The sequence below is a fragment of the Bos indicus x Bos taurus genome, chromosome 17, assembly GCF_003369695.1.
Source record: "Bos indicus x Bos taurus breed Angus x Brahman F1 hybrid chromosome 17, Bos_hybrid_MaternalHap_v2.0, whole genome shotgun sequence".
NCBI classification, from domain to species: Eukaryota; Metazoa; Chordata; class Mammalia; order Artiodactyla; family Bovidae; genus Bos; species Bos indicus x Bos taurus.
In genome coordinates this window covers 46,815,853-46,840,793 of record NC_040092.1, presented here as the reverse complement: position 1 = coordinate 46,840,793, position 24,941 = coordinate 46,815,853, and positions in this window count along the sequence as shown.

Below are 24,941 nucleotides of genomic sequence, written 5' to 3'. Positions count from 1 at the left end.
TTAACCCCTGACTCTAAGCATGGGGACTGGCATATGTGAGGTGCTTAAGTAAATGATTGTTGAATATAAATAATATAAACCTTTAAAAAATTTTAGTTATCCTATTTTGGTGTATTTTCCTTAAAAATAAAAGCCCCAAAGACATTGCTATTTAAAAGAAATTCTGTTTAAAGTAAGAACTAGAGAATGTAAAAGAGTTACCACTGCGAGCTGACCTGTGAGTGGGAGGCTCCTGGAATAACACTAACTTGCTAAATACCAAGAGCTTCAACACAGCCTCTTAAATTCTCCATCTGAGTGACCATCTTGGATTTTTATTACACTTTGAACATTACATCAGTTTGTCTTTTTGAAGACAAAGTAGACTTAAACACTAATATCTCTCCCTCCAATTATAACTAATTGTATAGGCAACTTTAGCCTCAGTTTGGTTTATCCATAAAACAGGAAACAGGTAGTTTGGACTAAATTATTTTTACGGTTCTTTATAATTCTAAGTGTGTAAAATTTTGATTTTTTTATTTACAGTTCTTGGCAAATAGATTCCATTCAATGAATAACAACAACAACATATTATGAGACCAAATATTAAAAAATTGTGCAATGATTGATGAATAATGAGTTATTGGGAAAAATAATATGATTAGTGGAAAGAAAATAATCTTTGTAATAATCTAAATATGAACTTGAATCCCCCGTTTGCTTCTTACTAGCTCCAAGATCTTAGATAAGTTTATTAAGAATTTTGAAAATTTATATACTCCTCTTATGGAGACAATGAGACCTAAACTGTGTTGCCTATAGTTTCAATAAAACAATGTTAGTTTTCTTATATTATTCTACCTGCTAATGTGTAATTATTTTACCGTGCATGAAAATAGATCCCAGTAACTATTTTAATGTGATATAAACACATGCTTTCTTTCATCTATGGCACTTTTCCAGGGGTAGTTTCTAACAATGCCCTATTTCTCTTTAGATTTATCTACAAAGTTCTTGGCTTACCAGGTGGCTCAGTGGGTAAAGAATCCGCCTGCAATGCAGGAGACAAAGGTTTGATCCTTGGATTAGGAAGATGCCCTGAAAGAGGGCATGGCAACCCACTCTAGTATTCTTGCCTGGAGAATTCTATGGACAGAGGAGCCCATGGGGTCGAAAAGAGTCAGAGATGACTCAAGTGACTGAGCATGGAGGCACATAAAGTTCTTGGCCTCCTAGGAGCCAGGTGATCTACACTCATCAGCATGAATTTTCATGGTAATCCTTTCAAGCTCTGTATTTAAATTATCCACAGAACTTTCAGAAAGTAGCTCCAAGTTCTTCAGAGAAACACCTAGAAATATATCTTAGCTACACCACATTTTGTCATATTCAGCTTTCCCACAGTTCATTTTTGCTTACCATGAGAAAAAACACAGTGCTAATACTGCCGAAGATCAGTTTAAAACCTCAAGCTTTTACAGGGTTGTTGTTGTTGTTGTTGTTGTTGTTTTTTCCTGTCTGTTATATGGTGTAAAATATTTCCCACAGGCAACTTCCCAACTCAGGCATGCAGAGGATTTGAAAGCATTTCTAGACGTCTTTTGAGTTCCCAAAATAAAACCAATAAGTCATGAGGAAAAGCAGAGTCCAGCTAGACCAGGCCTGGGCATCCCAGAGGTCTTTCATGCAAACACCCAGATTAATCTCTAATAATTGCATCAGTATTCAGGGTTATTGCACCGATTACCTTTAATATACCTGTGCTCACCATCTGTTCTATCTCTTGGGGAAGTGACATTGAACATTTGGGAATTCTTTTTTATAAGCAATAATGTTTTATAGCTCATAAAGTATAAATGAAATAAACCCTTTTAATTTTAATCACAGATAAGACATTTATACTATACCAGTTCTGGGAGAATTATGTTATCTCTTGCTTAGGGATGACAAATTATAGAGGCAAGGAATATACCCAAGTATGCACACCCCAAATATACCACCTTTCAAAAAAAATTATTTCACTTTTGCTGATTTTGTTCAAGAACAATTTTTTTTTAATGTAGCATCAATTCAAGCAGAAGAAAGAAATTCCATCTTCCTAAGCAGATGTCAAAAACATTTAAACAGCTGTCAGACTAGTTCAAACTGTCATCAGAAGTGACCTTAAACCAAGTTTAGTTTTTAAATATTATTTTTAAAAAAAGAAGTGAAAAAACAACACAGAGCTGTTATGCAGATGTCTGAAATATTAAATGAAAGAATGAACATCTGTTCAGTTGCTCTTCAAACTTTAATGGTTTGGAGAGAAATTCTGTTGTCTCAGATCTTTAAGAACATCTGAGGCCCATACAGCTTCAACACCTGTGAAAGATCCTCTCTGAAAACATACATTTCAACTTCAAAGCCTTTTACTACCATTCTTTGCCAAACATATGCCAATGAACAACAGAACTTATTATTAATAATATTTATGATACTTAAGCCATCCTAGAGTGCATATTTAAGAGTGAGAATAAAATCCTTTGGGCTTTACTACACTTTGATGCACAGAAAATATATATATATCATTTTTTTAGAAATAATAAAGCAGAACATTTGATAGCAAACAACTGAGCTCTCATTTTTAGCTTAGCTTAATACTGGATATTTAAATGATTTGTTTTTAGAATTAATTATATACATGGTACAATATCTTCAAATTCAATCCTCTTAAATATGATTATTTCATTCAGTGTTAATGAGGAAATCATTCCTTCTATAACTGAAATAAAGTTCTGCACAGAAAAGTATCAGATTTATGCACATGATACCACCTTTATGGCAGAAAGCAAAGAAGAACTAAAGAACCTCTTGATGAAAGTAAAAGAGGAGAGTGAAAAAGTTGTCTTAAAACTCAACATTCAGAAAATGAAGATCATGGTATTGAGTCCCATCACTTCATGACAAATAGGTGGGGAAACAATGGAAACAGTGACAGACTTTATTTTCTTGGGCTCCAAAATCACTGTAGATGGTGACTGCAGCCATGAAATTAAAAGACACTTGGCTCCTTGGAAGAAAAGGTATGACCAATGTAGACAGCATATTAAAATGCAGAGACATTGCTTAGCTGACAAAGGTCCATCTAGTCAAAGCTATGGTTTTTCCATTAGTCATGTACTGATGTGAAAATTGGAGTATAAAGAAATCTGAGGGCCAAAGAATTGATGTTTTGAACTGTGGTGTTAGAGAAGACTCTTGAAAGTCCCTTGAACTGCAAGGAGATCCAACCAGTCCATCCTAAAGGAAATCAGTCCTGAATATTCACTGGAAGATCTGATGCTGAAGTTGAAACTCCAGTACTTTGTCCATCTGATGCAAAGAACTGACTCGTTGGAAAAGACCCTGATGCTGGGAAAGATTGAAGGCAGGAGGAGAAGGGGACGACAGAGGATGAGATGGTTGGATAGCATCACTGACTTTATGGACATGAGTTTGAGTAAGTTCCGGGAGTTGGTGATGGACAGGGAAGCCTGGCGTGCTACAGTCCATGGGGTTGCAAAGTCGGACACGACTCAACAACTGAACTGAACTGAACTGGACTGATTACTTGAATAAAAGCTATCTGGCTTATAAAAATAAGATAATTTCAGACATACATTTGCCTAGTTAATGTGGATATATATTTTCTGTTAATGTGCTTGTGTATGTATAACATATTTTCTATATGTAAACTGGTGTTAACAATATTCCAGATTTAATAGGCAAAATCTGAAATCATCTCTGTTAAAGAGATCCAATATAGATCAACTAGTGTATGTTAACATGGAGAAATTTCTGTTTCCAGACGCTTCTTCTTCTAACCTGAAAGCACCTTTAACTTCCCTTTGATCTTTTGCATCTTTGAAGAGAAAGCAGATTTAGAATTTAAAATTCTAATGACTATTTAAAGCCAGAATTATTTTAAATTAAACTGGAATTTAGACACTTGCACACCATTACCTATGAGAGTTCTGAAAAGAAGCTACTGTTAACGGTTCACTTGAAGAATAGAAATAAAATTTTAAAAGTCTACCAATTGAAAAATGCTAGTGAAAAGAGGGAAAATTATGTAAGAAAACTATACTTTTACCCTAATGCCTGGATACATGAGAGATATTCCTTTACACTTATGTTAGATTGCAAAATTCAGTTTCCTAATGTTCTGAGAAATGCAAATGAGTGGTTCTTAACTCTGGTTTTTTCATTAAAAACACTAGGAAACATTTTTTAAAAATCCAGATAACCAAGCTACATGACAGATGAATTATATTAGAATTCCTAGCATTGGTGAATGCTTAGAATTCCTTGACAGACACCAAGAGTTTTAAAGCTTCAAACATGATTAAAATACCCAAATTTAGGAACCATCTGTTAAAACTGTAAACAAATAATCATGTATCAAGCATAAACAAATAACTTTGTATTAATTTGTATTAAGTTCTCTCTATTTTAAAACCTATAAAGAGCATGCTTTAATGAACAAATGTCTATTTAATTTTATTTCCTTCTCATCTATGTATTTTTAGCTGTTATTTTATTTCATAATTATATTTGTATAATATTTGCTGAAGTCTTAAATAGCATTTCCATCTATCAGCTAGTACAGTCTTTTCATAAAATGCTTATCATAAACTATCAATGAGTGTATGCTCTGTTGATAAGTTGTGTTTGACTCTGTGATCCCATGGATTGTAGTCCTCCAGGTTCCTCTGTCCATGGTATTCTCCAGGCAAGAATACTGGAATAGGTTGCCATTTCCTCCTCCAGGGGATTGTAGTGAGTTCTAAAATTAAATCTAAACATTATAAAATTGAAGAAATTTTGAAAAAATTTAACCTACTCTCAATACCAAAAAGCAACTGAAATTCATATTTGTATGCATATAAACAGATATGTTTATAATGGCAACATACAAATCTTTCAGATACATTATTGTATATCCTTGGATAGCATTACTATACATTATTTTGCTTTTGTAAAAAGTACATAGAATATTTAGAAATGTACATATGATGGTTAGAAATATTTTGAGAATACATAATTACACAAAATCTTAATAATCAGTATGCATGATAAGTTGAATTTTGATAATATTTTTTACTCTTTTATAATTTTCTATCATAAATATATATTTACTCTAAAATTATGTTTTAAAATAGTTTATGCATCTCATAAAATTTCAAAAATCAGCTATTTTAAATTCTCAAAGTTAATTTCCTCAAAATTAATTATAGCACTGAAATCTTTACTATCAGTTAATTCCACCTAGTTCAACATAATTTTTCTCATTAGGTACAAACTTTCCAAAGGTAGATTGACTTAGAAAGAATAATAATGGACAATTCTTGTCTTATTTCACCCTTTTCTGATTATTCCATTTGTCTAGACCAAACTTCAAAGGAATTTTGTTTTTTGTTTTCTTTACACTTTGTTATATGACCTTGGTTAGATCATAATTATACAGAGTGAAGTAAGCCAGAAAGAAAAACACCAATACAGTATACTAATGCATATATATGGACTTTAGAAAGATGGTAATGATAACCCTGTATGTGAGACAGCAAAAGAGACACAGATGTATAGAACAGTCTTTTGGACTCTGTGGGAGAGGGAGAGGGTGGGATAATCTGGGAGAATGGCATTGAAACATGTATAATATCATATATGAAACGAATCGCCAGTCCAAGTTCAATGCATGATACTGGATGCTTGGGGCTGGTGCACTGGGACGCCCCAGAGGGATGGTACAGGGAGGGAGGTGGGAGGGGGGTTCAGGATGGGGAGCACGTGTACACCCGTGGCAGATTCATGTTGATGTATGGCAAAACCAATACAATATTGTAAAGTAATTAACCTCCAATTAAAATAAATACATTTATATTAAAAAATAATAATAATAAAAATAAATAAAAACCAGAAGATGGTTTCAAGCCACACACAAAAAAAATGAAGATCAAATTTTTCAAAAGAATATAAATAAAGGCACTTGAATAAAGGATTACAGTATTTACCACAGTACTTTATTTCAGCATGTTGAAAAATGTCATGATTTTACATTTCTGATTTATTTGAGCCACTGCATCTCATACCAAATTATTGCAAACGCTACTGTTTTTTCTTCCTAAAAGTTGTGTTGTTATGAAATTCCCTGATTACTTTCCTAGTCATATTTTAAACCATTTTTTAAAAGTCAATATACAAAATTTCATGTTTTTTTTAGTTTAACAAAAATTGTTATAGCTTCTTCATTATGTTACAGGTATTTAGAAGGCTTCAGTGATACTAATATATATTTTAAATACCAAAGTATATAGCAATTCTCAGTATACTGTCTAATTAACTGAGGTCTTTATTAAGAAATATATTTCTTCTTAATTGAGAACATAAAATTAACATTAAATATAATATATTATATATATGTATACATCCAGTAACACTCTCTTTCCATCTCAGAGACAACCAACCAATCATGTAAAAACGAAACATAATACGATCACCTAAATATGACTTAATTTCTATACTTAAAGTCCTTCTTATTTTAAATCCTTCACTACACTAGATTAGGTATGGTTGCTTGAGTTGTATATTTACAATTAAAATGCTTAATAATTCTATGTGGAATAGCTAAATATTTAGGAATGCTAGGTAATATTTAATAGGTGATATTTACAACTTCCATTTTTTCCACACAAGTGATTGAGTCACTAACAACTGAATAATAAGTATTCTCCTTGCGCAGTTTTATTAAAACCTTACAAATTAAACAACTTTTATAACCTCAAGAAGTTTTGACAACTGGTAAAATATCTGAAATCTTTTTTGTGCTTTTATCTTTCATAATTCAAATTAACATACTCAAATAAAGCAGAAATAAAACCTGTGTAATACTTTATAAAGGAGATACAAAGCTCTAAGTTATATCAGAAAACATCACAAACTGTTTTGAACTTGAACTCTCCTAGGCTCAAAGTATTTGAACTAAGATTTTTTACATGTTTCTAAGAAAAGGAAAACAGGCCTATCAACTAGTATTCTGATCAGCCACTATATTTCATATGTAGTTCATAGATACGTTTTCATGGTTTTCTTAATTGTGCTGCTTTTCCTTTAAAATTATTATATTAAAATTCACTCTGTCTTACAAAGAGAAAATATTAACAATTCATTTTGTATAGTAACAAACCACTGCTTCAATTCTTAAAAACTTTATGAAAATTGTTCCACAGATTTTTAGAATTACATCATTTTTCACAGTTCAGATCCTCTTTAAAAGTAATTATCCTTTAGTTAAATTGGAAAGACTAAAGATGAATAGTATGAAAGAAAAGATGCTAAATCTTGCACTTTAATTATATTATGTTTTAGCTTGCATTTAATTTAATCTTTATACTATTAATAGGGGCTTCCCAGGTGGTGTAGCAGTAAAGAATCCACCTGCCAATGGAGGAGATACAAGAGACACTGGTTTTATCCCTGGGTCGAGAAGATCCCCTGGAGAAGGAAATGTCAACCCACTCCAGTGCTCTTGCCTGGGAAACTCCATGGACAGACAGGGCTACAGTCCATGGGATCACAGAGTTAGACATGACTGAGCAGCTGAGCACCCATGCATGCACTATTAATAGAGAAAGAAAAATTAACAAGATACTTACAGATTGAACTCCAAAATTGTGCAGTTCATTAGTTGAATCTAGTGACTTGAAAGATAATTGCTTGTATTTGGAGTAATAGAAATAACCTCTCCTCCCTGTGCAATAAAATTTGAAATAGCAGTAAGTTTCTCTTATTCTCTTAATGGAAGTGAATTAGGGATATATCTAACTTACTTATTATCTGAAGATTATCTAAAAATTTGAAAATATCCAAATACTAAGACAATACACATAATATACACATACACATACACTCACAGATATACTTGTATGTATATATGTAAATATCTATTTGTATATATAAATTTAACCAACTATCATATATAACTGTATATATGTACACATATATATCTATTATCTATCCTACTTTCCACACATAGTTTATGTCTATGCATATGTATATATGGACTTCCCTTGTGGCTCAGCTGGTAAAGAATCTGCCTGCGATGTGGGAGACCTGGGTTTAATCCCTGGGCTGGGAAGATCCCCTGGAGAAAGGAAAGGTTACCCACTCCAGTGTACACACCCACCCACTCACATGCATAAGTATATGTGTTTGTATATGTATTTGATTGCTCAGTTTGGTACCATCCAAATAAACATCTTCAAAGAAATAAGGTCATATGATTTTAGACATACATTTAAAACAATATATGGAAGGAAAAAAGTCTCTTTCTTCTTGGCTAGAAATAACACAAAAATACAATAAGGTGGATTCCAAAAGTGAAAACAGTAAATTCTCCCTTAATTTCTTTGATGGTACATATGTCTGACTTTGGTCTTACAGTAATCTAGCTCTTTCATGTTTTTTTTTTCTGCTGCTGCTGCTGCTAAGTCACTTCAGTCATGTCCCACTCTGTGAGACCCCAGAGACAGCAGCCCACCAGGATCCCCCGTCCATGGGATTTTCCAGGCAAGAGTACGGGAGTGGGGTGCCATTGCCTTCTCTGTGCTTTTTCTAGTTAAGCACTATTTGCCAAAATATTTGGGTAATAAAAAAATGCGATAGCTCATTAGCAGATGATTTACTGTCGGCACATAGAACCAGTATGGATTCATTCTTGGCACCTGTGACAGAATGTCATTTGGAACACATTTCCACAAGGAGGAAATAGTTTTGTATAAATTGAATGTATGTCCTATTTAAGGGAAATTATGTTTAAGGATCACAGAACGCAGTGCAAACATTATCTGATAATTGTGTACAATGCATTTGCAAATGCTATTTTATGGAAACCAGTAGTATTTGGCTCTATGTGCTGTCAGTTATTTTTGGCACTTCAAATTTCTTGGCAGAGATTAAGGTTTGAGTGGAAAACAATTTAGAAAACTGTCATATCAAATTGGGGAGAATTATCTAAACATAATCTAGTTAGAGCAAAAAGATGCAACAATTTAAAAATGTGGCAGCATAGTTCTCATTTAAGGACAAAATCATTTGTCTTCAATGGAATTTTGCTATAAGCCGGTCCTTGCTCTGAGGACAACAGTGCTTGGTATATGGAAGCAGCATTCAAGTAGAAAATTAGAATAAAATCTGTAGAAATAAAAGTACACTAAGCATACGCACTAAGTACACTGAAGATGGCCAATTAGTGATGTTATTTTAAAAAGTGTGTTTAATTCAAGGGAAAAAATAAGGATTTAATTCTTCAACTGTTTTTTTTTTTTTTAATTTTTATGTTGGTCGGTCTGCAGAACTCTTTGTTTTATAGTATATGAGGGCATGGGAGTCAGATTGTTTTGACTCCTGGAAACTAAATAAGATTTTAGTTAAAAAGATTCAAATTTCTTGCAGTTCCATTTTCTTATCAGGAAACGGAGATAAAAGTATTCCAACTCGATATTGTTGATATACAAATTAAAGGAGAAAACACATATAAAACAGCAACAACAACTAATTTCTGATTGTTCACAGTTCACCAAAATTCATTTATTCATCATAAAAATGTTAAGGGGTAGATTCTCTTCTTATTCTTCTGCTAATAATGAGAAATTGAGGCACAGAGAGATTAAATAATATTTTCAAGGGGTCATAGTCCACTGCTTATTACATACATTACTGTTCCCCTTCCCACCCCCCAAAATGTGAGTTTACATGCTCAGCTGTGACTCTTTGCAACTCCACGGACTGAAGCCTGCCAGGCTCCTCTGTCTATGGAATTTTCCAGGCAAGAATATTGGAGTAGCTTGCCATTTCCGACACCAGGAGATTTTCCTGACCCAGGGATCAAACCCACATCTATTGTGCCACCTGCAATGGCAAGGGGCTTCTTTACCAACTGCTCTGCCTGGGAAACCCACAGAGGACTTCAGATGAGATTAAAAATTGCATTAAAATGCCTACTATATAAAAGAATACAACACTTGAGTTTGTGATTTTTGAAAATATCAAAATTTTCTTTGGCTTGTTATTTTTCCTTAGCATGGTTAGCAACTTTATTTTTATTTATTTATTTTTAACAGAAGTATTTTTATTTATTTTTTTTACTTTACAATATTGTATTGGTTTTGCCATACATCAACATGAATCCACCACGGGTGTACACGTGTTCCCCATCCTGAACCCTCCTCCCACCTCCCTCCCTGTACCATCCCTCTGGGTCATCCCAGTGCACCAGCCCCAAGCATCCTGTATCCTGCATTGAACCTGGACTGGTGATTCGTTTCTTATATGATATTATACATGTTTCAATGCCATTCTCCCAAATCATCCCACCCTCGCCCTCTCCCACAGAGGCCAAAAGACTGTTCTATACATCTGTGTCTCTTTTGCTGTCTCGCATACAGGGTTATCGTTACCATCTTTCTAAAGTCCATATATATGCGTTAGTATACTGTATTGGTGTTTTTCTTTCTGGCTTACTTTACTTGTAAAACAGAAAAATCTGTGTTATCATGGACTTTATTCCAGGCCAGATATTGTAAGCCTTATGCCATACTTGTTTGATTAAAATGAAATACAGTAAACAAAATTATACAATGAGAATTTAGGATTTTATTTCCTTTAAAAATAAAGGAAACATTATTACTGTAGTGAAATATAAACAAAAAAATTTCTAAAGTTAAGTTCTTTAGATATTAAAAATAACTTAGTTTCTAACAGTATAATTTGATACTCTGAAAAACGAAATTATAATCATCATTAACAATGAAAAGAGGGATAAATTAAATTTTAGGCTTACAGCTAAATACTATCCTAATCTAAATATAAAACAAAACAAGTCTTATTAGAAAAAAATATCAACTTTTAGTTTCTCTTTTGCCTAATTATGGATAAAATGTGGCTATTGTCAGAAGACAGATAACTTGCTAAAATTTTCGTAATCTCACAGTTGAAAATCAGGGATCATAGGTAATAAAAGTAACCTGTTTTGTTTCTCACTGTCCTTCCTCTGCATGAATGAAAACTCTAGCAATGCAATGATCCTCTGTCAACTAATAATCCATAATCTTACTATCCCTGAAATTGCAAACATGATTACTAATCTAGACCTAGGTTTTGTAATATTCAAACTTCCAATTTCTTTCAAAGCTAAATTGGGCTTCCTTGGTGGCTCAAGCATTAAAGACTCTGCCTGCAATGCAGGAGACTCAGGTTCAATCCCTGGGTTGGGAAGATCCCCTAGAGAAGGAAATGGCAACACAGTCCAGTATTCTTGCCTGGAAAACCCCATGGACAGAGTAGCCTGGCAGACTACAGTCCATTGGGTTGCAAAGAGTTGGACATGACTGAAAGACTAAGGCTTTCACTTTCTTCTCCCCTGCTACCACAATGCCCAGACAAATTTCTGAATTATGTGGAGGGAAATGAGATCAGTTTGTGGTTTCTTGTTCTGCTTTTCTACTGTCAGCTTGTTATTCATTTTTAAATAGAATTTTGATGCATGGTCCTTTCAAATATGTACATGGAGTCACAGCACAGTAGTACCTTTCTTCAAAGAAATCTACTTAATATTTCTCATCTCAATGTATTTCATACACTTGATATGAGCAAGGCATTTAAATGTGTAAAACTGATCCTTGACCATTCTTTTTGCAAAATGGTCTTTCTCACAACATACTTTTGTATCTGATTTCTTCCTTAAAGCATCTGTCAAGAACTTCAAACATACTGTCTTTTCAAGATAATATCAATGTTCTTAGTATTGAATATACTTAAGCAGCATTTATTTTAAAAGTACATTTGTTCTCAGAAATATAGGGATTTTGTAACTTAGGGACACATTTGCACTGCAATTACATTTCCTGACAAATATTGATTCATGACTTAGGTTTTCCTGGGTGTGGTAGAACTATGCTTTAAAATATTTAAACAGTACACAATAAATTCAATTAATCTATCACAGTACAAATAAGATCCAGATTGGTTATGGGAGATAACACTGGGAAAGCAAAATGCATGACAAATTATGGCAAGATACAATATCCCTTCATGCAGAGATGCCTTCCTTCTCTGGCCCACTAACCATTTCTTTCTCACCGATTCTGACTGTGCTTTGAGTTAGTCACTATCTATGGACACCCAACTCCACAAACACTTGAAGCAAGTGAATGTTAATGTATTTTTGACATCTGTAGCTAATAGTTTTCTTAAATGAGTTTCATTTTTTTTTTCCTCAAAATCCAGGCAGGCAATTTCCCACTTGCAGTACATGTAGCAATAAAGATAATTTTGACATGTGAGAATAATCTCAATCCCTCTTTCAAAATTAGTTGTCAATATTCCAATAATTGGGCTTCTCAGTTGCCTCAATGGTAAAGAATCTGCCTACCAATGCAGGAGATACAGGAGACATGGGTATGATTCCTGGGTTGGGAAGATCTCCTGGAGGAGAAAGAAGCAACCCACTACAGTTTTCTTGCCTGCAGAATCCCAAGGACAGAGGAGACTGGTAGGACTGTAGTCCATGGGGTCGCAAAGAGTAGGACACGACTGAGCGACTGAGCAACTGAGTGTGCACGCACATCCCAATTATTAAGTAGCTACAGAATTTTTTTAAAAAACAGAAAATTAGATACTCCTGGACCCAGTTCTAAACTATAAGAGAAAAATACACTGGATCTGGGAACAGGGTGGCAGGATTATTCTAATCAGAATAACTGAAGAAAAAGGCACCTTGTACACTGTTGGGAAATGTCCACTAGAAATATGATATTGAAAAGAGGAAAGAAGCTGACTGTAGTATTATCTTGCATAGGCAATAGAAGAGGAGATATATTAAATTTGTGCATAAGTTGGGCTTAGAGGAAGTATAGACAAGTTTTTCTGTCTGTCCTGTAAGAAGCAGGAAAGCAGAGTAAACAGATCTGGATGCTAAAAGATGGGTGAATGTGGTTGTAAGAGTTCGTAGTTCTCTCTGATTGATTATATTTTCTGGAGAAGAAAGAACTCAACCAAGAGGTAGGGATGCCAGGAGCTGTCGAGATGTTACACACACACACACAAAAAAACAGAAAATGATTTGACTAGAGAAGTACAATATGATTTCTGGACAGGGTTAAGGATCCCCTTGCATTTTATAATCACAAATGAGATCAATCAATATAGTTGCTGAACATTAGTATGGAACCATGTGATACAGTTGTTTCTATTCTGTGAACTAGCATTCAATAATAAAATGATCCTTTAATATTTACTCCCTATCATTTATCCTTTTTTAAAAAATTATTTATCTTTGATTGGAAGATAATTGTTTTACAATATTGTGTTCAGTTCAGTTCAGTTCAGTTCAGTCGCTCAGTCATGTCCAACTCTTTGCGACCCCATGAATTGCAGCACGCCAGGCCTCCCTGTCCATCACCAACTCCCAGAGTTCATTCAGACTCACATCCATCGAGTCAGTGATCCATCCAGCCAGCTCATCCTCTGTCATCCCCTTCTCCTCCTGCCCCCAATCCCTCCCAGTATCAGGGTTTTTTCCAATGAGTCAACTCTTTGAATGAGGTGGCCAAAGTACTGGAGTTTCAGCTTTAGCATCATTCCTTCCAAAGAAATCCCAGGGCTGATCTCCTTCAGAATGGACTGGTTAGATCTCCTTGCAGTCAGTTAAGTTTTAAGGTAAATATTTATAATTCATTCAAAAAAGATTTATTGTAAACATATTTAATGTGTGCTGTTGTGGTGGGTGAAGCATATGAAAATAAGTAGACTATTTTGAAGGGAAATCCATGGAGTAACCAGAGTTGAAAAAGTAATGTGTCATAAGGGGGTTGATGGAAGAAGAGTTATGAGGACTTAGGCAAACATAATGTTATTTTCATATATTTAGGGTAGGCTTCCTAGGTGAATCAGTATTTGAACCATGCTTTGAAGTATGCAGAGGATTTGGGAAGGCTTTGAAGGCTAATGTGAGAGCACACAGATAATTCTGAGTCCTGTAGGAGGGACACAATTTTATTTTGATTGGATAAAATAAAGAATAAAGTTAAAAAGATATTTGGTTGAGAGTATGCAACTTCTGACCAGGTCCTTCTCTACCCCATCGATGATGTTTATACTGGAATGTGCCTTCAGAAACTCAGCCTCGCTCCAGAGAGACACAAAGGCTTCAGAACATTTGATATAGAAGAGAAAAGCAGGAGTAACATTTGTTCCTATGTAGATTTGATGTTGGTACATAGTAGAAAACCTCAAGAGATGTTTGATATTTGGTCTCGGTTACAGAGTGCTCATTTAAAATGCTGAATTATGTGCAAACTACATTTTACATAGAAATGTATCTCAAATAGTTCCCATTTGTGTTCTCTTCCATTAGAGGTCATTTCTATGTAAAACCATCAAAATTACCTTTATAGGTCATGTCCATTTGACGGCCTCTAAACCCTTCAGTTCAGACGGTAAAGCGTCTCCCTGCAATGCGGGAGACCTGGGTTCGATCCCTGGGTTGGGAAGATCCCTTGGAGAAGGAAATGGCAACCCACTCCAGTATTCTTGCCTGGAGAATCCTACGGATGGAGGAGTCTGCGGGGCTACAGTCCACGGGGTCGCAAAGAGTCGGACACGACTGAGCGACTTCACTCACTCACTCATGCAACTTCTGGGGCTTCCCTGGTGGCTCAGAGGGCAAAGCATCTGCCTGCAAAATGGGTTCAATACCTGGGTCAGGAAGACCCCCTGGAGAAGGAAATGGCAACCCACTCCAGTACTCTTGCCTGGAAAATCCCATGGACAGAGAAGCCTGGTGGGATAGCATTTTCACATTATGTAAAATAAAAGTAATTAAAGGCTTATTGAAAGGAAAACAGAATTTACACTGTGTTGTATAGAGATTATTTTGCATCTGGATGTTAGAATCACTGGGAAAGTTTGAAAGTTAGAGAAACAGTGAAGTGATATTACAACAGCCTGAGTGTGGTTGTTATATTTTAATAGAAATCGAATGAAAAAGAAGCAGTGGGCTGAATAATATTGGAGAGGCAGCCTACAGATAGACATGGGGAACAAAAGGAATGGAATTATTTTTAAAAATTTAATCTTGGGTGACTGGGAGGATATTAGCACCATCAAAAAATAAACATGAGTAGAAAGCACAGTTTAGGAAAAGAAGAAAATGAGTTCAGTTTTATATGTGAGTTTGAGACTTCCAAGTAGAGACTTTGTACAGTAGTCCCCTGTTTTTTTCTTAATATTTATCTTAATTAATTTATCTTTATTTGTCTGTACCAGGTCTTAGTTATGGCAAGTGAGATCTAGTTTTCTTTCTAGGAATTGAACACCAGCCCTCTGCAGTGGAAGCTTGGAGTCTTAGCCACTGGACAACCAGGGTAGACCCTACAGTAGTCCCCTCTTATCTGTAGTTTCAAATTCCATGGTTTCATCTACCTATGGTAAATGTAATCTGAAAATAGTAAATGGAAAATTCCAGAAATAAACAACTTACAAGTTTTAAATTGCATGTCATTCAAGTAGCAAGAGGAAATCTCACACCTCCCCACTCTGTCTGCCCTTCCCCCTAGAAGTGACTCATCCCTTTGTCCAGAGTATTCTGTCCATTAGTCACTTAGTCACATGTGGGTTATCAGATCAGCTGTTGCTCTATCACAGTTCAGGTGTTCAAGCAATCCTTATTTTTCTTAATAATGGACTGAAATCACAAGAGTAGTGATGCTGGCAATTTGGATCTTCCTTTATCCTGCCTAATTTACAAATTAAACTTTATCATGAAGTGAAGCAAAAATCACTCAGTCCTGTCTGACTCTTTGCAGCCCCATGGACTGTAGCATGCCAGCCTCCTCTTCCATGGAATTCTCCAGGCAAGCATACTGGGATGGGTAGCCTATCCTTTCCCCAGGGGATCTTCTCGACCCAGGAATCCAACTGAGGTCTCTGGCATTACAGGTGGATTCTTTACCAGCTGAGCCACCAGGGAAGCCCCAAAACTTTATCGTAGTTTCGGGCATTGCATAGGCATGCAATATACATATACGTATGAAAATGAATAGTATATTGAGGATGTGGCACTAGCCAAGGTTTCAGGCATCCACTGGGATATTTGGGGGGACTACTGTGCCTCTGTAAAATGATCACTTTGAGGATAAGAAGTAGAAAACACAGATAGATTTGAAGCTCTGAAGTTGAAGAACTAATTCAAGAGAAAATGTGTGAAGTAGCAAAGAAAAGAGAGAATAATTCTTTAGAGAAAAATCAGCTTTAAATTATGGAATAACCAAAACCAAAAATGGAACACAGATAGAGGTGTTTTAAATTCATAAACCCATATATTTTTCTTAGAACTTTAGATGTGCATGAAGCTTTAAATTATATACATATTATTTGCTTTTAAATTGCAATTTGCAAAACCAATGTTTTGGTAAGAAATAAGTTAAAAAGAATAATACTATATTTTTATTAAGTCAATTTCAAGGCAATTATAGAAAACCATCACTTTCTCCCAAAACAAGAAAATATTTTCACTATAAGTACCTATGCTACAATACAAATATTGTGCTGATACAGTTATATCTAATTCACAAATAATTGGTGGCTATAAAGTAAAATCTATATATAATAAGTTCTAACAGTATTTGTCAAATTAATTAATATATAAGAAATATAAGTATGTTTAGAATGTAATTGAAAGTATTGAAATTAAACACAAAATGAGATATAATGTTATAATTTTCACTCACTAGGACCTTGATCAGAATACCATAAAATTGAGCTTGGCACAGGTACTATAATTTCTACTGAGAAAATATGCAATAATAATATAGTTTTAATAAATTTCTCCCTATCATTGGGGATTATAACCTAAAAAAGATGATCAAGTTTCTGTTTTAGTAATAAAACATCAGCTTCAAATTAATGAAAAAAAAAAAAGGAACTAGTTGATTCTTGGTTTGCTTTTAAACTATAAAGTTTACAAAGCCTTTATTGGGCACTGTAGCTGAAAATGCCATTTCACATTTAACAGCCATGATGGAAGTCCTTTACGATATTTATTCCACTACGGACACCCTCAGGTTATATTTCTTCTCCTGTCAAAAAATATTTACTTTTATCATGAACTTGTCATTCTACTGTATTAAAATGGAACAAGTAAATGGTTTAGAAATCATGACGCCTCTTATAAACATAATGGCTCTAGATATCACATAATTTTCTGTCATTAAAATATTTTAAAACCAAATATTGCTTCCAAAATACCATGAAACAAGAGAAGTGAAAGAAGGGAAACCTGAATTTGGAGGCAGTAGTTTTTTTCTTGGTCACTGACAAGACAATTCATCCTGAGTCTAGTCAGGTTCACAACCTAGTTTACACAAATCATTTAACCGTCTCTATGATAGTGTTAGAATTAGCACTGTTACACAGAATATTTATTTTATGAACTGTAAATACTAAAAGACAAACTCTTTGGAATGGAAATAGCTGCTTGAAAGGATGACCCTGAGAATCAGAAGTCTATTTTTCAACACATCGATAATTAGGGAGAAACATGCACCAATGAGAAAAGGAAGAGTAGCTCAACCAACCAAATGAGTGAAATGAGCCTCGTAACAAAGCATCTGACAAATGCTGCACTGTGTACCTATTCATCCTGGCACGACTCTGAAGAACAGATTATATACCTGGTTTTTAAACTTTGGTAGATTCATACAGCACAACATGAATCAAAAAAATCGAAGGTACAAATTGCCAATAGGACCTTTTTCAAAGAAGAGCCATTTCAATTTGAAACACCCAATGCTACAGTGTTCAACATTTTTTTTTAATACAAGTTATGGAAAAATATAGTTCTAGGAAGATCATACTGGTGAATTTTTAAACATATGTTTACTATTCTCTAATCTTTGAAAAAAGAGTTTTGAAAAAAGAATTTCTAACCACGGTAAAATTGAAAGCTAAAAAACTCCTGTTAGATCTATGTGTACTCTAGGGTAGTTTATGTCAACTTTTTTATATTCTCATGCTATACATTCTTCCCTCCGTAAAAACATATTCCATGGTTATTCTGGTGGCTCACAAAAATATAACTTTTTTCTTGACATTTTCAACAAGCCGTAGTCCTTTCTATTCTAGAGTATTTGTAACATGAATATCCCCCAGGCTTCTCGGATGTAACAGGCTCAAAACAAATATTTATTGTTGTTGCTCTTTTAAACACAATCTCTGTTTTGGTGATTTGTGAGGTCATTCATTCAGTCATATAAACACACCTAAGACCTTTTCTTCTCCACCTCACATTCAATCTGTCAATAAAACTGCATTGATTTAACCCCTCAAAGTTCTCTTTCATAGACATTGCTCCACTCCAAGTTATTTTTTAATGTTTTAGATAAGGATCTGTTTCTCACTACAGAAAGTCACTATAAAAATTATCAAAACACATGGGTAAATAAAAAATGATAAGCATTTCTTAAAGTTATAGAATACATCACAACATTTTAGCAAGGAGTTCAATTTAACTGATATGTCAAATAAAATGCCTTTGAGAAGCTGCTTTGCATATGTTTATTTAGAAAAGAATTAAGTGAAAATGTCTTGTGTAGATGTTCATACACTTAGACAATATAAGTGCATCAAATATTTCAGTTTACTTAAAATTTTGTACAGCAATAAATCTGAAGAATCACAAAAATTCAGAACCACAAAAATTCTTTTAATACTGTGACCGCTTCTTCTCACTCTCAAAAATATATTACTAGAGAGTATTGAAGATATTATGTACTTACCCACCTTTATAAAGTGAAACAGTAAGAGAAAAACTGTAGATAAAATTAAATTTCCAAGAATAAAGGAGTAGCATAATGTTTCTAGCTGTGCTTACAAATGAGTAATGTGAATGTTTATGTATAGATGAAACAGAGGGAAAAAAAAACAAGCATGACAGAAAATATATACTTTTAGGAGCAGTGAATTTAAGATGCTAAATCCAAGGTTAATTAAGCTAATTAAATTTATTTTATTTTCTGAAACAGAATGCATGAAATTACAGACTATTTTTGTAGACTTTACTTTTTTTATGAGCTAAATACTTATTTTTAAGAAATAATTACCAGTTATATGCCTTTTCAACAAACATAACTCAAATATATTTTAAACATGCATCACTAAAAGAAATTTAACAATTTTAAAGAAAAGGAGGTTATGTTGATACTATATGAATTGTCTTTACTATTTAACCTAGAAGTTCAATTTATAGGACAAACAATTTCCTCCTTCAGAGTTGTTTCTAATGCAAAACATTGGAAAGTGTATATTCCATGATAGAATATTGATTTAAATAGATACTAGTACATCTATATAATAAAGCAGCAAGTATCTATCTAAAATTATTTACTATAAGAATACTAATGGACATTGAAATATGTCATCATATTTTCTTAAGTAAAAACTACGTATGTCACATTCAATTATAATCACATTTTTACTGAGAAGAAACAAAGGTTTTTTTTTAAATGGTTGTTGGCATGAGGCTGCCCATTTTTCCGCATTACCCTGTTAACAGTAAAAACTCTGATCAGTACTCTGAGTTAGAGGATTTTGATATCCACAATATCAACTACATAATTTCCAGGCTTAAAGCAAAATGAACCTGCAGGGTTTCTTGTTCAAAAATTATTAAGAATTTCAAGACTGAGCATGGATGCCTTCTCAGGTATACAGGTTGTACACCCATAAAGCTGGCCCTGGCTTACCTTCCATTATTAATCTATTTACTTTCATATTATTGGGTGCTTTATGGGCTTCCCAGGTGGCACTGGTGTTAAAGAATGAGCCTACCAATGCAGGAGACAGAAGAGACACAGGTTCGATCCCTGGGTCAGGATGAACCCTTGGAGGAAGGGATGACAATCCACTCCAGTATTGTTGCCTGGAGAATTCCATGGACAGAGCAGTCTGGTGGACTACAGTCCATGGGGCACAGAGTTGGACATGACTAAAGTGACTTAGCATGCACTTATGATGCTTTCTTAGAGAAAAAATGAAAGACATATTTTGCACTATTTTAAGAAATACTGAGCATCTTCAGTTTAGTTCAGTTGCTCAGTCATGTCCAACTCTTTGTGACCCCATGAATCATAGCACGCCAGGCCTCCTTGTCCATCACCATCTCCGAGAGTTCATTCAGACTCACGTCCATCGAGTCAGTGATGCCATCCAGCCATCTCATCCTCTGTCGTCCCTTTCTCCTCCTGCCCCCAATCCCTCCCAGCATCAGAGTTTTTTCCAATGAGTCAACTTTTTGCATGAGGTGGCCAAAGTATTGGAGATTCAGCTTTAGCATCATTCCTTCCAAAGAAATCCCAGGGCTGATCTCCTTCAGAATGGACTGGTTGGATCTCCTTGCAGTCCAAGGGACTCTCAAGAGTCTTATTCAACACCACATTTCAAAAGCATCAATTCTTCGGTGCTCAGCTTTCTTCACAGTCCAACTCTCACATTCATACATGATCACTGGAAAAACCATAGCTGCTGGGGGCCAGCCCCAGCAGGATCCAGAGGTGCCCTCAGGATGACAGCATAGGAAAAAGGATAGCAAAGTGGAGAGAACAGAGGCTTGACCTTCCTTGGTTAACACAGAAAGCCAATAAAGCTCCTGGCACAGAACTTGCTCTGTTCATGGAGGCCACAGGCACGCTCTCAGTGGAGTGAGGACGCAGGACGCCCCCTCCTTGGTGAAGATGCAGGGCACTTTCCCAATCGGGTCTTAGAAGCCCAGGCAAAAAAGTGAACTCAGAGAGCCCCTGTGCCCCAAGGAGTCATCCTGAAAGAAGAACAGAGAGAGAAAAGGAGAGAAAAGGAAAAAAGAATGGCACGGGGAGAGCAAGATTCGGTGAGTGAGGCTCATAACTTTATTTTCAAAAGGAACTTTTATACCTTGACTTGTACATAGAGGGAAATGAAAGATGCAAAGTCATACAGAGTCAGCCCAAACATTACATCCGTTTTGTCTTTATCGAAACCAGGATTTTTCCTGCATACCTTTCCCACAAACAATGTTGTGTACATTATCTTCTGGCCTTGGAGGCCTGTGGACATTTTATGACCCTTTTTTGATAAAGGCTGCTCAACCAGAAAACTTATTTTCCCTTGAAGTGTTTTTTCTTTATATTTCTAAATCTATGTCAGCCTCAGAAAATGCTAAACAGAGTCACATTCTCATGGAGCAAAGGTGCAGTGAGTTACAAAAAAGAAAGAACCAATTAGCTCAAAGGTCTGATGTGGTTAATTCCAAGGCTGCTACTTGTTTTTCTTATATTCCAACTATGTTAACCAATGCACTCCCAGGTGCACAATGGATAAGGGATACAGGAACTTGGCAGAAAGCATTGGCTTAACAATGAAATCCTACACCAGCACTACTCTAATAGTTTTTAACACTTTGAAAGGCTCTATATCTTTAGAATGTTTTAGGCTTTCCTTGTCTCTTGGGAGGCTGTGAACAATCATATGTGTTAATTGCAAGAGTCTAGATAAACCTGTCAGGCAAGCTAGAAAGCCATCAGAGGGGTTTGAATTGAAACACTCCTATCATGCCCAGGAGACTTATTAACTAAAGACCTAAGTTGATTTTTTCCAGAGAAAGGTGGTCAGGGATAGCCCCCTGCTAATGTCAGAAGAGTTGGTGAAAGGCATAATATAATAAACAGTAGACAGATTTTGGTTTTGGGGTAGATGCTCGAGCAGATCCAGGGGGTCCCTTGAGTTCTGATCCTCCTTGCTCGTCAGATCTCTTCCACATGACCTTGTCATGGGTGGGATCTCCCGTGGTGGCTCCCAGCACATAGCCTTGACTTGACGGACCTTTGTTGGCAAAGTAATGTCTCTGCTTTTCAATACGCTATCTAGGTTGGTCATAACTTTCCTTCCAAGGAGTAAGCGTCTTTTAATTTCATGGCTGCAGTCACCATCTACAGTGATTTTGGAGCCCAAAAAGATAAAGGCTGACACTGTTTCCACTGTTTCCCCATCTACTTCCCATGAAGTGATGGGACCAGATGCCATGATCTTCGTTTTCTGAATGTTGAGTTTTAAGCCAACTTTTTCACTCTCCACTTTCACTTTCATCAAGAGGCTTTTTAGTTCCTCTTCACTTTCTGCCATAAGGGTGGTGTCATCTGCATATCTGAGGTTATTGATATTTCTCCCGGCAATCTTGATTCCAGCTTGTGTTTCTTCCAGTCCAGCGTTTCTCATGATGTACTCTGCATAGAAGTTAAATAAGCAGGGTGACAATATACAGCCTTGATGGACTTCTTTTCCTATTTGGAACCAGTCTGTTGTTCCATATCCAGTTCTAATTGTTGCTTCCTGACCTGCATACAGGTTTCTCAAGAGGCAGGTCAGGTGGTCTGGTATTCCCATCTCTTTCAGAATTTTCCACAGTTTATTGTGATCTACACAGTCAAAGGCTTTGGTATAGTCAATAAAGCAGAAATAGATGTTTTTCTGGAACACTCTTGCTTTTTCCATGATCCAGTGGATGTTGGCAATTTGATCTCTGGTTCCTCTGCCTTTTCTAAAACCAACTTGAACATCTTAGGTGGTATCAATCCTGAATCTGAAAACATTTAAAATGAAAATTATGGTATTGAAAATTAAATGCTGTTATTTATAATACTCAGAATACTCTTGAGTATAACCACAAAAATATTCAATGGAAGGGAAGCTGTGATAAAGGTCTAAGATACAATGCTGACAGCATCTAATAGAGCCTTCTCTCAAATGAGGCAGAAAATAGATGGGTCTCAAGCTGAATGGTTTCTCCCCTGTGGACAGAAACTCCATAATAGCAGAAAACTCCATCAAAGTAAGGTGATAGAGGAGGTTTGGCCCTGGCCAGATCAGAGATAAAAAGACCACATATTCTTCATTCTTGAAGTTAAGGAGAGCTTCCCAACTGCACATGTGTAGAAAGGCTCCTTGAAGGTCAAAGAGGAGAGGTGTCACCTCATAGTAGGTGATGTCAATTACCCATTGGCCTCTACACTAGAAACCATCTTGGCTAAGAAATGTGCACTCATGTGTGGAAGGATCCTGAGAGATACCAACTACAGAACCAGGCAAAGCAAGATGATTGGTCAAAGGAAATTCAGAAGAAAAGCCCCATAAAAGAGACCCAAACCACCATGAGAGCTCAATTCTCTCTCTGAGTACACCTGTGTGTCTATCCACATGTACTGTGCTCCTTTTTTCTTCTAATAAACACTTGCCTCACTATTTCCATTTGTGGGGATCCTTTTCTGCAAAGTAGAAGGGCCAAGGTCCTTGTCGCTGACCACTGATCTAGTGGCTAGGATCTGGTGCCCTTGCCACTGCGACCTGGCCCAATCTCTGGTTGGGAACCCAAACTTTGCTCCAAGCAGTAGCAATCTGAAATTGATAATTCCTAGGTTTAATCCTGGGTGTACATTCTTTTGGTTCTAGTCAATGGGCTGGACTCATGCTGTACTACAGTTCACTCCAAATTCAAAAGTACAATTGATGATGCAAACTTAGTACCAGAAAGTGAATCTGATCCCTCAAAACACTGACTGCCTAGCTGAAATTGAAATTAGATATGGGCTGGAAGGCCATACATGGGTCACCAAGAGAGTCTGCTGCAACTTGCTTTTAATATTCTAAGGTGTTTGGGTTTTGTTGAGGTTGTTATTGTTGTTACTTTAGCACTTTTCTGTTATCTTCACTGTGTTCTCCACCTTTCTGGGTTAATGCCTTTTTGATTCCTTTAATTTTTTTTATCACTGGGTGTTTTGCAGTAAAGAGAGATAACTGCTGCTTAACTAGATACCAAAGAAATATAACTTATTGTCTATTTTGAAAAAGATCCCCAGAATAAAACATTCAAGCTTTTAACCATACATTTTCAAGGGTATAAAACTACATTATGTTTAAATGAAATCAATTATCTAAGACTAATACTCTGTTGTATACAAAATCAAATAATTTATTCAATTTGCTCACACCCACAATCTGAACGTAATTGTTTTTCATAATCAGAAAACACACAAAAAAATTTAGATCTTACCTCAGTGAACTTATTTGTTTGGAAACAGTGCCATTTTATAAAGGTAAATGTAAATTCAAAAGAAAGTTCAACTAAATATATATGAAAGTCTTAAAATGATCATTCTGATTTTGTTTTACCTAAGAATGTTTTGTAAGTAATTCATAATTACTCAGGGTGAGAAAGGCTATTTTTGCTTAAAATAATTATGACCTAGTTCATAGCACTAATAGCAAAGCATTTTTTATAAAATATAAAATATATTTCTATGAGTTATCAGGTAAAATTTACATAAATTATTTGTAATTTATTGATATACATTTGACACTGTACTTTGTGTTAAATATCCATTGGGAATATTTTTCTTCACTTATTTTAGAACTGAGAAAATACCACAGGGGAAAATGCCAACCTTTCACTCTTCAATTGACAAAAAATTTTATGACAGTAGCTATTAAATTTCTTAAAAAACACATCAGTTTTATATCAAGCCCTATCAAGTAGACAATTTTAATAGAATGTTTACTGCTATTTTGTTTTTAAAGGCCATAAAACTCAAATGAGTGAAGTAAAACAAAAGAACTGTGATGCTAACAAAACAATGAATAATTTTACTGAACTATCTTGTTAAATACCTTGGGCTTGACACATTGTTGGTTTTGATGACAGGTTACATGGAATTGCTGCACATGCTCACTTCTCTGGTAGTACATATCACCAGAGTGTTTCAAGCAAGAGAATGTTGAAAATTCATGCTGAACTAAATGTTGCATGGAAAGGAATCTATTAAGAACTGTACTGCCATTTCCAATATGTGATAATGCTATTA